The 15,406-nt window shown below is 38.6% G+C and overlaps 1 pseudogene; it reads right to left on the bottom strand.

Annotated features, from left to right (window-relative positions):
- Window positions 1-7,395, bottom strand: part of LOC139160058 (zinc finger protein 271-like) — a 30,416-nt pseudogene extending 23,021 nt beyond the window's left edge.
- Window positions 7,396-15,406: the final 8,011 nt, after the last annotated feature.

Here is a 15,406-nt window from a genome sequence, read left to right as displayed (position 1 = left end):
GGCGGCTTGGAGGGGGAAAGACTTTGCAGAGAACAGCGTGCTTGCAGAGGCACTGAAAGGGTGTCTTTTGAAGAAAGAAAAGGGAGGGGCGCCTCCCTTGCCTTTCTTCCTTCCCACTCACCCTTTAGCCTAGCCTTGCTTCTTCCACCCGCCCCCTTTAGCTGCTCCTCCCTGCCCTCTGTTCGCCTCCCTTCTAAAGTTTGGGATTTTCCTGAAGGATTTGCACGCATTATTTGCTTTTACATTGATTCCTATGGGAAACATTGTTTCGTCTTACGAACTTTTCACCTTACGAACCTCCTCCTGGAACCAATTAAGTTCGTATCATGAGGTACCACTGTACTGGCAAGGAAGGAAGCGCAGCTCAGCCCAACTAGAAGTTTGGCTCTCAGCTCAGATACCTTATGCAGCCTGCGAGAGTTTTTTCCCCCTCCTCCTTTCCCCGATATTAGGAGGCGGAGGAGGATCAATGTCCTGCAGGGCATTAAAATGCACCGCCCTTGCCTGCATCCCCCATCTGAAGGAGACAGGTGGTGGATGAAAAGACCTGAGCCGGCGAGCAAGCAGGAGGCGTTTCAAACTAACATAGGCAGAGCCCAGATGAGCCCAGGGCTTGAGAAGCAGAGGTCCCTGTCGCCCTCGCTTTTGGCTCTGCACCTTTTCTCTGACTCCCTCACTTGCTAAACTGGTTTGGCTGCTCTGAGCTGCCTTCTGCAGAATTTTGAAACATGCTCCTGCCTGCGATGAAGGCTTCGAAGGTTGTCTGCTGTTTTTCACAGGGAGGAGCGCATTTCAAAATGATGTACGCAGAGCCCATATGAGCCGAGATAGTCCTGCGGGTGTTTGCACACCTGCTCTCGCTTTCTCTCACTTTCTTGTGTAAAAGAGTCCCCGCCAGGGAAAGAACACTTCCCAGCATGTTCCTCTTTTCCCCAGAAAGTATTGGGGAGGGGGCTTATTTTCAGGACAGGGCTTATTTCAATGCATGTCCTGAAAAGCCCTGTGGGACTTATTTTCAGGATGTCTTATTTTCGGGGAAACAGTGTATATGGATTGAATAAAAAAACAAACACACCCACCTACACACACAAACACATATGGAGAAAATCTATGTCTTCAAAGTCTGACAAAATGCCAGCCAGAGAGAGAGAGAGAAAGCAAGAAAGAGAGAAGAGTGGAAGGAAGGGAGAGAGAGAAATGATAGAAAAAAGGGGAGAAAAAAAGAGAAATGAGAAAATGAGGCAGAGAATGACAGGAAAGAGAGAGAAACAGAGAGAGAAGTGACTCTTGATTTAAAGCATATGGTAAAAAGCACTTAAATAATAACAGAGAAAAAAAACCCCAGCCCTCACCTTTTTTTTGGAAATGGTTCAAGAGTTCACATAGAAACACACACACACAGAGGCAGGGGGGAGATTAATTTAATTTAATTTAATTTAATTATTTAATTTAATAATTTAATTTAATTTAATTTTAAATTTAATTTTTAATTAAATTAAATTATTAAATTAAATTAAATTTTTAAATTTAATTTAATTTTTATTTGTTTGTTTGTTTATTTGCTTATTTATTTGCTTATTTATTTATTTATTTATTTATACTTCTATGCCACTCAGACACTATACTTTTCCGCCCACACCGAAAAAATATTAGCGGGAACATTTACCCCCCATATATGAGTCCTCTGTTGTCTCATGAGGTGAGGCCTTCCAATGAAACTTTCACACAATCTGGACACTCTTACATCATGCGATTCCGCTGAGGTATCACCATGTTGCCATGCTCACTAAAGAATTTACCACATTGGGAGCACTTTCAAGACTTTTCTCCCGTGTGGATCTTCTTGTGCATAATCAGCTGTCATTTGCAATATCTGCATTTCCCCACAATCCCTGGAGCTTTTCCAGCACTTATATTCTTGACGTCAAAAATATGTGTGGTCACTCATTTATTTTTTTTAATAATTTCTATTTTTTTCACCAAACTTACACAAACATTCGTACATATACCATATTACCGAGACATCCAGTTATATATTTCTATCCGAAATATCATAAACATATATCCTTGGTTTTCTCCTTTCATACTTTTATCTCCAGTCTGCTTTCCTTCTATATTTCATACTACTCCCCTCCCTTTATCTCCCTCTCTTCCCTCTACCTTCTTTCTCCTTCTCTACCTCTTTCCTACTTCCCTTTCTACTTCCTCTTACTCCCTTTTATGGTTAGCAGACTATCAATTCAGAAGCCTTAACTTCATTTCAACATAGAAACATAGAAGTCTGACGGCAGAAAAAGACCTCATGGTCCATCTGGTCTGCCCTTATACTATTTTCTGTATTTTATCTTACAATGGATATATGTTTATCCCAGGCATGTTTAAATTCAGTTCCTGTGGATTTATCTACGACGTCTGCTGGAAGTTTGTTCCAAGGATCTACTACTCTTTCCGTAAAATAATATTTTCTCACGTTGCTTTTGATCTTTTCCCCCAACTAACTTCAGATTGTGTCCCCTTGTTCTTGTGTTCACTTTCCTATTAAAAACACTTCCCTCCTGGACTTTATTTAACCCTTTAACATATATAAATGTTTCAATCATGTCAACATCAGAGCTATTTCTTAAACATATCTTTCCCTTTATATATATTTATATTTTTAATATATTATTCCGGGTACATCTACTTTTGATCTAATGCTGCCTCCTTCCTCCTATTTTTGTTGCCTGGGTCTACCACCTGTAATTGTCCACTTTCTTCCTAATTAAATGCTATAACTTAAATTCCAAAAATAGTCATTATCGTTTATGCCTCTTGATTTAATTAAAATTGAACACCCCCCCCAAAAAACACCCTATAAAAAACAATCATTCTATTCATGTTACATTCTCTCAACACATTCATTGAGTTCTGATGGCCCCAGGCCTGGCGGTATAAGTGCGTCTTCAGACTGTTACGGAAGGCAAGGAGGGTGGGGGTCGTACGAATCTCCTTTCCAATTTTCTAACTAATATTCACAATTGGAACAAAAATTTTGGACATAACTTAGCCTAAAAATTATAAATTGATGAAATTGACTTATAGGGAGAGCTTATACAAAACGTGTTATAGATTATGGCATCTCCCTCCCGCAAGATTAGCCCAAATGTATTCTAGATTAAAGCCACATTGTTGGAGTCGTAAAGAAAATATGGGAACCTATTATCTTATGTGGTGGACTTGTCCATCGATCAAGAAATTTTGGACCAAAATACAAAAATGGATAAGGGACATAATTAAAGTCAAAATAAATAAGAAATCGAAAGCATTTCTTCTAGGAATCATAGATAAAAAATTGGGCCAAGATAATTATTACCTAACGATACACATATTAATGGCAGCCGGAATGGTGGTAGCTGGAATCTGGAAACAACCCACCCAGCAGATGACTCATTGATAATTTAAAAAACATGGAAGCCAGAACACAGCGGGGGCAACACATTTCCTGCCGTAGTGCCGGATTCTCACCATGGACCGGCAAAAACTCCAATGGAGAGTCGTTCAGTCCAAGTCCCTCTCCCTAAAAGGGAGCAACCGTCCTTGGCTTTTGTGCACCAAAGCCTTTAGTAGTGAAAACATGGAGAAGTCTCTGATGGAGCGCTCCCCAAAAGACCGCAGCGACTCCGATGCTCACTTCACGGATTGGCCTTCGGGATCAAGGCTGGGGATAAACCCTGCCTTGCACCCTCCTCCTCTGCCTGGCTCTCTTCACCCTGCTCCACGGGTTTCCTTCTAGTTCCTCACGCGGGTCCTTCTACCACCCCTCACAACTTTTCGGCTCTCTTCTTCTTTTTATTTATTTATTATTATTATTTATTAGATTTGTATGCTGCCCCTCTCCGAAAACTTCTTCCTTGGCGGTTGGCAGGGAGGCATCGGGAAGGGTCCGCGGGGATGGAAGGTAGGAGGAATTAAAACCCGCTGCTTTGGGCGCCTTGAAGGGACTCCTCCAGATTCCCCTTTGCCTGCTACTGTCATGGAAAACTTTCAAGGAGGGTGGAAGCCCTGCCGGCTGGCAAGCCGCCAGGCAGCTTCCCGCACATTTCAATCCACCCATGAGGTTCTCTCCGGGCAGCCTCCACAGTCTTTACGCCCCCCCAGCCCCACCCCCCGAAAAAAGATGAGAATGCAGGCAGTAATAAGGCAAAAGGGGTGAGTTTTGGGATGGGTTTGCACGCATTATTCGCATTATTCAAAATCATTTACATTGATTTCTATGGGAAAAATTGCCTCTACTTACGAACTTTTCTACTTATGAACCGGGTCACGGAACGAATTAAGTTCGTAAGTAGAAGTACCACTGTACATCTATATGGAGGGAAGTAAGCAGTGAAGTACACCAAGGCTCTATGTTAATCTCAGTATTCTTCAATATCTTCATGAATAATTTCAATGAATGACTACAATGGGAACTCATTGTTTGTTTGTACTTATATTCCACCAAATTCCCAGAGGACAATTTGGAGATAACACTAAGCTGGCAGGAATAGCCAACACCCCAATAGACAAACTCAATATACAGAAGAATCTTGATAGATTTGAACACTGGGCCCTATCCAACAAAATGAAATTCAGTGGAGAAAAGAAAAGAGGTTGCACACGAAAAACCTGGCTCAATAGCAGTAATTGCGAGATGGATCTTGAAGTCCTACCATAGTGAACAATCAACTAAAAAGAGCCAACAGTGTGATGCAGTGGCCACAAAAACTGATGCAATCCTAGGCTGCCTTAACACAGGGCTAGAATGAAGATCATGTGAAGTGTTAGTATCAATTTATAATGCTTTGGTAAGATCACACTTGGATTACTGCAACTAGTTTTGATTGCCATATTTTTCAAAAAGGTGTTGAGACTCTATAAAGAGGGCAGAGAAGAGCAGTAGGGGGCTTGAGGCTAAAACATATAAAGAAGGGTTGCAGGAATTGAGTATGTCTAGTCTAGTGGAAAGAAGGATTAATATCAATGTTCCAATAGTTGAAGGGCCAAGAATGCGATCAACCTATTTTGCAGTGCAGCAGAAGGCAAGACAAGGAGCAGTGGGTGGAATCTAATCCAGGAGAGAAGCAACCTACAATTAATTAAGGAGAATTTTCCTGACAACTAAGAACTAACTAATTGTCTGAAATGGTATTGGGTCACCTGCTTGTGCAGGGCGTCAGAATAGAAGACCCGCAAGGTCCCTTCCAACTCTGTCACAAACTCTCCTCCTACCTGCCCTCAACTTTTCTACTTTCTCCACAGGAACTGAATTTAAACATGCCTGGGATAAACATATATCCCTTGTAAGATAAAATACAAGAAGTAGCATAAGAGCAGACTAGATGGACCATGTGGTCTTTTTCTGCCATCAGTCTTCTATGTTTCTATGTTTCTAACTCACCTTCCAGCTGCTGCTTCGATCCTCGGAAGAGCACAAAAGTCAATCTTCAGGCTACCTCCCCCCATCAGTCTTCCAGAAAAGGAAGTTCTGTGTTTCTTCTCTCTGATCTTTTCTAGCAATTCAATACAATCTTACTTAATTTGCTTTCCCCCCCCTGCTCCACTTATTTCCCCTTTTGGCTAAAGAATGGCTCATTATTTTGGTCTCTAATGGGAGTTACGATACAATAGAAACAATAACTGTTATTGTCATGAAATGCCAAATTGCCCGTGCTTTAATAAGGAATAGACAGTGTTAATATGGAGTATTTATTTCATATTTCATATAGAGAGCTATTGTTCTACATCTTGCAAAGTAAAACTTACTTACTAAAGCTCTTGTTGAAAATATGTACAATGTGGTCATGCTGGAGATATACTTTATTATGTTTCCTTTTCACTTTTAATTTGGCCTTAAGAGCAACCCTCCTTGTCGAACACGTTTGCCTTTTATTCTTATGAATTATCTTTTTTATTCCTATCACCATACTTAATTGGTTATGTACTGCACTAAGGGATAACTTGTTCAACATTATTTCTCTGTGTAAGCTCCTGTGTACTTCCATTGTTTATCAGATCCTGAAACAGTTGGGCACAGAGATCATTATGTTTACATGAATTGGGAAACTAATATTCTGAATTTTTCCACATACTTCAAATGTGAAGTTACTGTACCTCCTTAAGATGCAAGTCAGCTGAATTTTCTCCTTAGTTCTAAGATGCTTCTCTCCTTGTTTAGTTTCCACCCATTGCTTCTTGCCCTGCCTTCAGGTGCTTTGGAGAATAGGTTCACTCCTTCTTCTTTATGGCAACCCCTGAGATATTGGAACACTGCTATCATGTCTCCCCTGGTCTTTCTTTCAATTAATATAGCCATGCTCAGTTCCTGCAATCATTCTTCATATGTTTTAGCTTATAGTCCCCTGATCATCTTTGTTGCTCTTCTCTGCACTTTTTCTAAAGTCTCAACATCCTTTTTGCATTGTGGTGATCAAAACTAAATGCAGTATTCCATATTGCATTCCATACTGCATTTATACTTGGAATACCGCATAGTATCATAGTGAGATGCCACAGAGTTCACTTCCAGGCTCAAAACAGTAGGAACCCCACCCCATCAAATATGGTTGGAAAATGATGGAAACTGTCACAAACTTTACTCGCTTTTGTAATAAATGTTGGGCTTAGTAAGACTTACTGATATTGCTTTTGGGCAGTAAAGATAGTTTCCTGACCAAAATTGTAGATAAGCTCTCTCAGACAGTTCTCTTAAAACAGCGCTCTTATAAAATTGAACATTAAGTAATATTCTAATTTACATTTCCAAACTTTGAACTGGAGGAATCAGCAAATGTATGATACTTTAGTGACTAGACCAATATTTAGCAAGATATTTAGTATATTCCACTGCTAGTTGGCATTTATAGCCAAAGAAATATGCAAACAATTGTAGCCTTCTGTTAAAATGAAGCCTTCTATGAACATAATATACTGGTTGGGAGCAAATATATCTTTAAATCTATTATTTCTACTCATAAATTAGTTTGGTTAACAAATAATATATAACAAGCTTAACATGGTTTCTTCCGTTGCACATCAGCTGATCTAAGTTCGCACCCACAACCTCTGCAGGGAAGCCATTCTCAAAAAATCAACCTTAACTTGAAAGAGGCATTTTCATTGTTCCCACTAGCAGAAAACTGCAGCCACCAGTTTAACAGCGTGCAGCACCAGTGGGCTTATATTTGGGCAGGAGAGGAACCTGCAGCAGCTGACAGGTTTCAGCCCGGCTGCTTCTCTGCTTCCAGACCGTGGAGGAAACCAAACAGCCCAACTCGCTCCCGGACTCTACTTCCACCTGCCCTCAACTCACCTACCAGCTGCTGCTTCGATCCTCGGAAGACCACAAAAGCCGCTCTGCAGGCTACCTTCCCGCCATCAGTCTTCCGGAAAAGGAAGTGCTGCGTTTCTTCTCTCTCTGATCTTTTCTAGCAATTCAGTACTCGATGGTTTTAACTCCTCACGTTTCTGGCAGAGATTCTGCCTTTCTGACTGCCATCTCATGATAGCGGCAGAAAAGCTCTCTTGTCCCGTCTCTAAGTTTGCAAGATGTTTTCACTGTACAAATTCTATCAAATATCAAAAAGTTTTTAACTTCTAGCAACTGACTTCTTCAAGTGAGCCTAGTGAAATATGATGCTACTTAGCTTACCAAGTTTAGATTTATTATTATTATTATTATTATTATTATTATTATTATTATTATTATTATGTCAATACAACTCAGCAAAGGAGATCACTATGCTGGATTTCGTATTTTATTACCAGTCGGGCGCTTCCCAAACACCTAGGATTATTATTATTATGTCAATACAACACAGCAAAAGAGATCACTATGCTGGATTTCGTATTTCATCACCAGTCCGGTGCTTCCCAAGCACCTAAGACTGCGTGATGTAGCGGCGAATTATATTTGCCGATCACAGTAAAGCAGCCTTTTGCAACTGACAGATGGAGATTTTGTCAATTCCGATGGTTTTCAAATGTCCGCTGAGATCCTTTGGCACTGTGCCCAGCATGCCAAGAACCACTGGGACCACTTTCACTGGCTTATGCCATAGTCGTTGCAGCTCGATTTTTAGATATTCGTATTTCACTAATTTCTCTAGCTGCTTCGCCTCAATTCTGCTGTCCCCGGGGATTGTGATTATTGTTATTATTGTTGTTATTATCATTATTATTATTATTACTATTATTATTATTTAGATTTGTATGCCCCCCTCTTCGAGGACAAAATATCTACAAGACCAACATATAAAAAAAGTAGGGAGAATGGGGAAACATTTTTCCTTAAATTTATTTTTGAAGGAAAGATTTTTATTTTATTTATTTATATATTTACATATTTACAAGACCAACATACAAAAAAGGGGGGGGGAGAACATTTCCCCTGAATTAATTTTTTTTAAGGAAATAAAGGGGAAGTTTTGGTAGGGAAGGTTTGCCTATATGCCAATGACTCTAAAGTGTGTAACAGGGTTGATATTCCTGGAGGCATCTGTAATATGGCAAATGGTCAAAGCAGTGGAAACTGCAGTTTAATGTTTCCAAATGTAAAATAATGCACTTGGGGAAAAGGAATCCTCAATCTGAGTATTGTATTGGCAGTTCTGTGTTAGCAAAAACTTCAGAAAAGGATTTAGGGAAAGTGATTTCTAACAGTCTCAAAATAGAAACATAGACGTCTGACGGCAGAAAAAGACCTCATGGTCCATCTAGTCTGCCCTAATACCATTATACTAAATTCGGTTACTGTGGATTTATCTACCACGTCTGCTGAAAGTTTGTTCCAAGGATCTACTACTCTTTCAGTAAAATAATATTTTCTCATGTTGCTTTTGATCTTTCCCCCAACTAACTTCAGATTGTGTCCCCTTGTTCTTGTGTTCACTTTCCTATTAAAAACACTTCCCTCCTGGATCTTATTTAACCCTTTAATATATTTAAATGTTTAGATCATGTCCCCCCTTTTCCTTCTGTCCTCCAGACTATACAGATTGAGTTCATTAAGTCTTTCCTGATACGTTTTATGCTTAAGACCTTCCACCATTCTTGTAGCCCGTCTTTGGACCCGTTCAATTTTGTCAATATCTTTTTGTAGGTGAGGTCTCCAGAACTGAACACAGTATTCCAAATGTGGTCTCACCAGCATTCTATATAACGGGATCATAACCTCCCTCTTCCTGCTTGTTATACCTCTGGCTATGCAGCCAAGCATCCTACTTGCTTTCCCTACCGCCTGACTGCACTGTTCATCCATTTTGAGACTGTCAGAAATCACTACCCCTAAATCCTTTTCTTTTGAAGTACAGTATTTGCTAACACAGAACTGCCAATACAATACTCAGATTGAGGATTCCTTTTCCCCAAGTGCATTATTTTACATTTGGAAACATTAAACTGCAGTTTCCACTGCTTTGACCATTTGCCATATTACAGATGCCTCCAGGAATATCAACCCTATTACACACTTTAGTCATCAACAAATAGGCAAACCTTCCCTACCAAACCTTCCCCTATGTCACTCACAAACATATTAAAAAGAATAGGACCCAGAACAGACCCTTGTGGCACATCGCTTGTAACCAGTCTCTGCTCAGAATACTTGCCATTAACAACAAACCTCTGATGTCTATGCTTCAGCCAGCTGCAAATCCACTGAACTATCCAGCGATTGTCCAATTTTCACTATCAGCCCTTTATGTGGAACCTTTTCAAAGGCTTTGCTGAAGTCCAGATAGGCAATATCCACGGCACCACCTTCATCCACCACCTTTGTGACATAGTCAAAGAAATCAATGAGATTAGTCTGACATGATTTGCCTTTAGTAAAGCTATGCTGATTTGGGTCCAATAAGTTATTGTTTTTTAGGTGCTGATATATCCTCTTGAGTAGAGTCTCCATCATTTTAACTATAACTGATGTCAAGCTAACTGGCCTGTAGTTACCAGCTTCTTCTATACTGCCCTTCTTCTGGATAGGCACAACACTGGCCATTCTCCAATCCTCAGTCCTATAGGCAGACTTTTTTTCATTGACTATAGCCATTACATCATTGCTAAAGCATAGCGGTTTCTTCTTCATTTTACCTTTAGTTATTTGCCTTACATACACAGTCTAGTGGCTTTTAAGTTGGCCTTTTTAAATACAGTCCACTGGGTGCTTGCTCCTGCCATTTTATCCCTGCCCTTTAATTCATTATTTAAACATTCCCCCATTGCATTAAAATTTGTTTTTTTGAAATCCAACAGTTTGGTTGCAGTATAGGATTGCTCACAATCAGATTTTTACATCAAACCACAAACATAGGTGGTCACTGCAACCTAAATTTTCTCCCACCTTAACCTCTGAAACCCAATTCCCATTCGTAAAAACTAAATGTAGAATATTCTCCCCTCTAGTCGGTGTCTTAACCAGCTGTGCCAGAGCTGCTCCTGTAAAGGCCTCTACTATATTCTTACTTTTGCATGTAAGGGCCTCTTTGAAGTTAGCGTTGGAGTGCTCAGCCTCCCCACCCACCCCCAAGTGTATGGCAGGCTGGCAGTGGAATGGGGAGCTCGCGCACATAGGTGCGTGTGAACCTTCCCTGGTGCAAGAGTTCCCTGCACTTTCCTTGTCACTCCCCGCCCCAACTCCAATGCCCAGCTCCCCAGTGCGGCCTTGGAAAAGACTGCACGGGGGGTTGTTTTTGTGTGCGTGGCAGCACACCTTACAGGGGACATTGGCGTGGTCCCTGGACACAGCCGGAGAAGCCAGGCGGGGCTCAAAGCCCATGGGGGTTTCTCCAGGCTGACAGACTCACCCGCGGGCCAAATAAATGGCCTCAGAGGGACGCATGCGGCCCCTGGGCCGTAGTTTGGGGACCGCTGGTATAGATAATGGAGGTTATGAGGAGTATATTATGTCACTGGATTTAAAGGAATATGGTCTAGAGTGGGTTGGAGGATTTTATTGGTCCATTTGCAAACCATAAAGTTCTGCAAGCTACGATAGTGTTACTTGGATTTACATGGGAGGTTGGTAAGAAGAAGAAAGATCCTTTTTCTCTTTTTTTCTTTTCTTTCTTACTGCGCTTTCTTTTCACACCTCCCCTTTTCCTTTATTCTAACCTTTTAACTTTAAATCTTTATTTTTTCTCTGTATAATTCCTATTGAAAGGAATTATTATTAATTAGGTTTATTAATTTGGTTAATTTGACAATGCAGTGATCCCTCGATTTTCGTGGGCTCAAACTTCGCGAAACGGCTATACCACGATTTTTCAAAAAATATTAATTAAAAAAATAATCTGCGGGTTTTTTTCTATACCACGGTTTTTCGCACCCCATGACGTCATACGTCATCACCAAGAGTCACTTCTCTCTCTCTTTCCTGTCATTCTCAGCTTCAATCATTTTCTCATTTCTTTTTTTCTCCCCTTTTTTCTATCATTTCTCTGTCTCTCTCTACCTTCCACTCTCCCCCCTCCTGCTCTCTCTCTTTCTTACTCTCTCTCTCCCTCTCTCCTTTCTATCTCGCTCTGTCTCTTGCTCTCTCTCTGTGAGAACACCTGCCCCGCCTCTCCTGCAGCCCCCTCGCTAACAGCTGGGATGAAAGCGCTCTCAGATAAGGGACTGCGATAGGGGCGGGGATTCTCAAAGCGCTCAGAGTGGCTAGCGGCCGAATGAGGAGGACTAGAAGCTGTAGCCGCCAGCGATGCTGCAGGAGGACCCGTGCCCCAAGAAAGCCGGATCGGGCGGGAGATAGCAGTGAGGGGGCCAGAGGGGCTGGGGATGCGGGGGCGGCCGACATTCAAAACAATATTTGCTGGCCTCATTTTCGTCGCTCCCTGCTCCCAACTTCAATCCCGGCTCCTTGTGCGGCCTTGGAAAAGGGTGCGCGGGGGTAATTTTTGGCTGTCCATAGCAAAAAATGGTGTTTTTACTTCCATATCTCTACTTCATGGAAATTTGATTTTCGTGGGCAGTCCGGGAATGCAACCCCCGCGAAAATCGAGGGATCACTTTATACTATTTGGCTTTTTCCCCTTGAATTCATTATTGGAAGGTTTTTTGGGGGGGGGGTGTTATTCATAGATTCTTTTATTTTAAACACAAAATTAGACTACAAGAACAAAATCAGATTTTGGAAAAAATAAAGAGAGCTAAGCAACAATATTTTGAACATGCCAACAAACCAGGTAGATGGTTAGCATACAAATTGAGAAAACAGAGACAATCTAAATTAATTAGACAGTTAGAAGATAAAGATGGAACAATAAAATATGACCCAGAGGGAAAAGCAAACATAGTTCAAATTTTTTTTAAGGAATTGTACAAAGATGATAATATTGAAGAAGATGTAGTATTCAAATACCTAGAGAGTGCAGAGTTACCACAAATAACAGAAGAGCAACAAGAAAAGATGGAGAGTCCTATAACAATGGAAGAACTCCTTATAGTTATTAAAAAGCAGAAAAACAACAAAGCTACGGGACCGGATGCTATACCAGCAGAGTGGTATAAAATAGAAAATGAAGTATTAAGAAATAATATGCTGCAAATTTTTAATGAATGTAGAGTAGATGGTAAAATTCCCAAATCATGGTCGGAATCTCTGATAACTCTAATTCATAAACCAGAAACACCAAAAGAAAAAATTAAAAACTATAGACCAATATCTTTATTGAATGTAGATTATAAAATTTTTATAGCAATATATGCAGATAGGCTGAAAACTGTGATAAATAGCAAAATTCATTCTGACCAAAATGGCTTCCTTCCAGGTAGACAAATTAAAAATAATCTTAGAACAATTATTAACGTATTAGAGTATTATGAGCAACATTCAGATAAAACATTATCTTTAATGTTCCTAGACGCTCAAAAAGCTTTTGATAACGTGAATTGGACATTTATAAAGATGCAATTAAATAAAATGAGATTCGGCCCCAAATTTGTCAATTTAATAGATGCTATTTATTCAGAACAAACGACAAAAATTGTATTAAACAATGAACAATTAGAAGCGTTTAAAATAAATAAAGGAGTGCGACAAGGATGTCCCATATCACCTCTTCTTTTCATTATGACATTAGAAACACTCTTAATAAAAATAAGAGCAGACCCAAAGATAAAGGGTTTAACAGTTAGAAAAGAGACATACAAAGTCCAGGCTTTTGCAGATGATTTGACTTTTATAATGGAAGATCCGTTAGTCACAGCACCAAGATTAATCCAAACAATAGAACAATATGGTAAGGTAGCAGGTTTGAAAATAAATAAAAATAAAACAAAAATCATAACTAAAAATATGAGTAAAATACAAGACAGTAATTTAGAATGTATTACTGGAATGCAAATAGTTAAAAAAGTAAAATATTTGGGAATATGGCTAACAGCTAAAACAATAACATTAAAAAATGATAATTATATAAAATTAATTAATGAAATTAAAAAAGATTTAGAAATATGGAACAATTTAAAAATATCATTTTTGGGAAGAATAGCCACGATTAAGATGAATATTTTACCTAAGGTATTATTTTTATTTCAAGTAATCCCAATAAATCCAGGGGCCAATTTTTTTAAAAATTTAACAAATGTGGTTAAAAAATTTATATGGCAAGGGAAAAAGGCAAGAATTAAGATAAATGTGTTAGAAGATATAAAAGAGAGGGGGGGGTTTTGCTCTCCCAAATTGGAAATTATATTATCAGGCAGCCGCTTTAACATGGATTAAAAATTGGATAACTTTAGAGGATATGAGAACATCAATATTAGAAGGACATGATCTCATGCTCGGCTGGCATGCATTTGTTTGGTACGATAAAGATAAAAATCATTCTTATTTTAAAAGACATACGCTGAGAAAATATTTATTCGACGTCTGGAAAGATATAAAGAAAAACCACTTTTTAATAATTCCAGACTGGGTTACCCCCTTAGATGCAATAATACATCCAAACTCCATCAATGACGCAAGAAATATAAGATATAAAGATTTGCTAGATAATCAAATGAAATTGAAATCTAGAATTAAATTACAAGATGAAGGGATACAAATTGATTGGTGGCACTATGCACAGATTAGATCCAGATATCAGAAAGATAGTATACTTTATATATTTAACAAAAGCAAAAACCTGCTAAGTGAGTTAATTATTAAAAATCAAAATAGGGTAATTGGAAAAATATATAAATATTTGATTACCCACAAGAATATTGAGCTAACATTAAAAGATAGTATGTTACATTGGTGTAGAAACATAGGTAAAGAAATCGATCTAGATACATGGGAGAAAGTTTGGATGTGTAACTGGAAGATGACAAAATCTGTTTCTTTGAAAGAGAACCAAATTAAAATGTTTTATAGATGGCATCTCCCACCAAGCAGAATAGCAAAAATGTTCCCAAAGACATCACCTCTGTGCTGGAAATGTAAGAAAGAAATAGGATCCTACTACCATCAATGGTGGACATGTAATAAAGCTAAAACGTACTGGAAAATGATAGAGAAAATGACAAAAGAAATTACAAAGCAGAAAATAGATTTCACCCCGGAGTTTTGTTTGCTAGGAATTACTAACCAAAATTATAAAAAAGAAATTTTGTACTTGATAATACATATTTTTACAGCGGCAAGGATTATATACGCGCAAAATTGGAAAGGGGAAGATATCCCCAAAGAAGAGGGAGTTATTGCAAAAATATTAGACTGCGCGGAAATGGACATGATGACAAGACGCTTGAATGACCAGGAAGAAACCAAATTTTACGAAACATGGAACAGTGTTTATGAATGGATAGATAAGAATAAAAAAATAAAGTAAGAAGAGTAGCAATATAGATATCTTAGATGATTTTTCTTCATAGAGACTTATACTAGATTTAGTTTATATAGATAGAATAGAAATTTGTTTTCTTTAAAGATTTTTTATGACTTGAAATTAGTTAGAAATTTTTATATGATAATAAAAAACTTTTTATTAGATAATTTTTGTATTAGTAGTATTGTATTAGATACTCAATTGTGTATTCCTTTTTCTGTATCTGCAATTATACTTTTGAGAAGAGCAGGGATGATACATCCCTACATTGTATGTTAAATGTTTGTAAGTTTGTTTGTCTTTTTAAAGAAAATTAATAAAAATATTTTGAAAAAAAAAAGATTCTTTTATTTTAAAGGGCATTTACTATTAAAAAGGTTAATAAATGTACATGAAAATTGATATAGAGAAATTTGAAATATTACAGCCAAATCAATTAGAGGTGATCAAAATTAGGAACAGCTTAAAAAGTTAATTAGTTAATAGCTTATTAGTATACAGTGATCCCCCGTTTATTGCGTCCCCAACCATTGCGAACAGGGTACTTCGCTATTTTTCAACCCGGAAGTCAAAAATACCATCTA

Source organism: Erythrolamprus reginae, chromosome 2 (assembly GCF_031021105.1).
Source record: "Erythrolamprus reginae isolate rEryReg1 chromosome 2, rEryReg1.hap1, whole genome shotgun sequence".
Lineage (NCBI taxonomy): Eukaryota > Metazoa > Chordata > Lepidosauria > Squamata > Dipsadidae > Erythrolamprus > Erythrolamprus reginae.
Note: the sequence above shows the minus strand (reverse complement) of the source record. Positions and strands in the feature narration are given on the sequence as shown.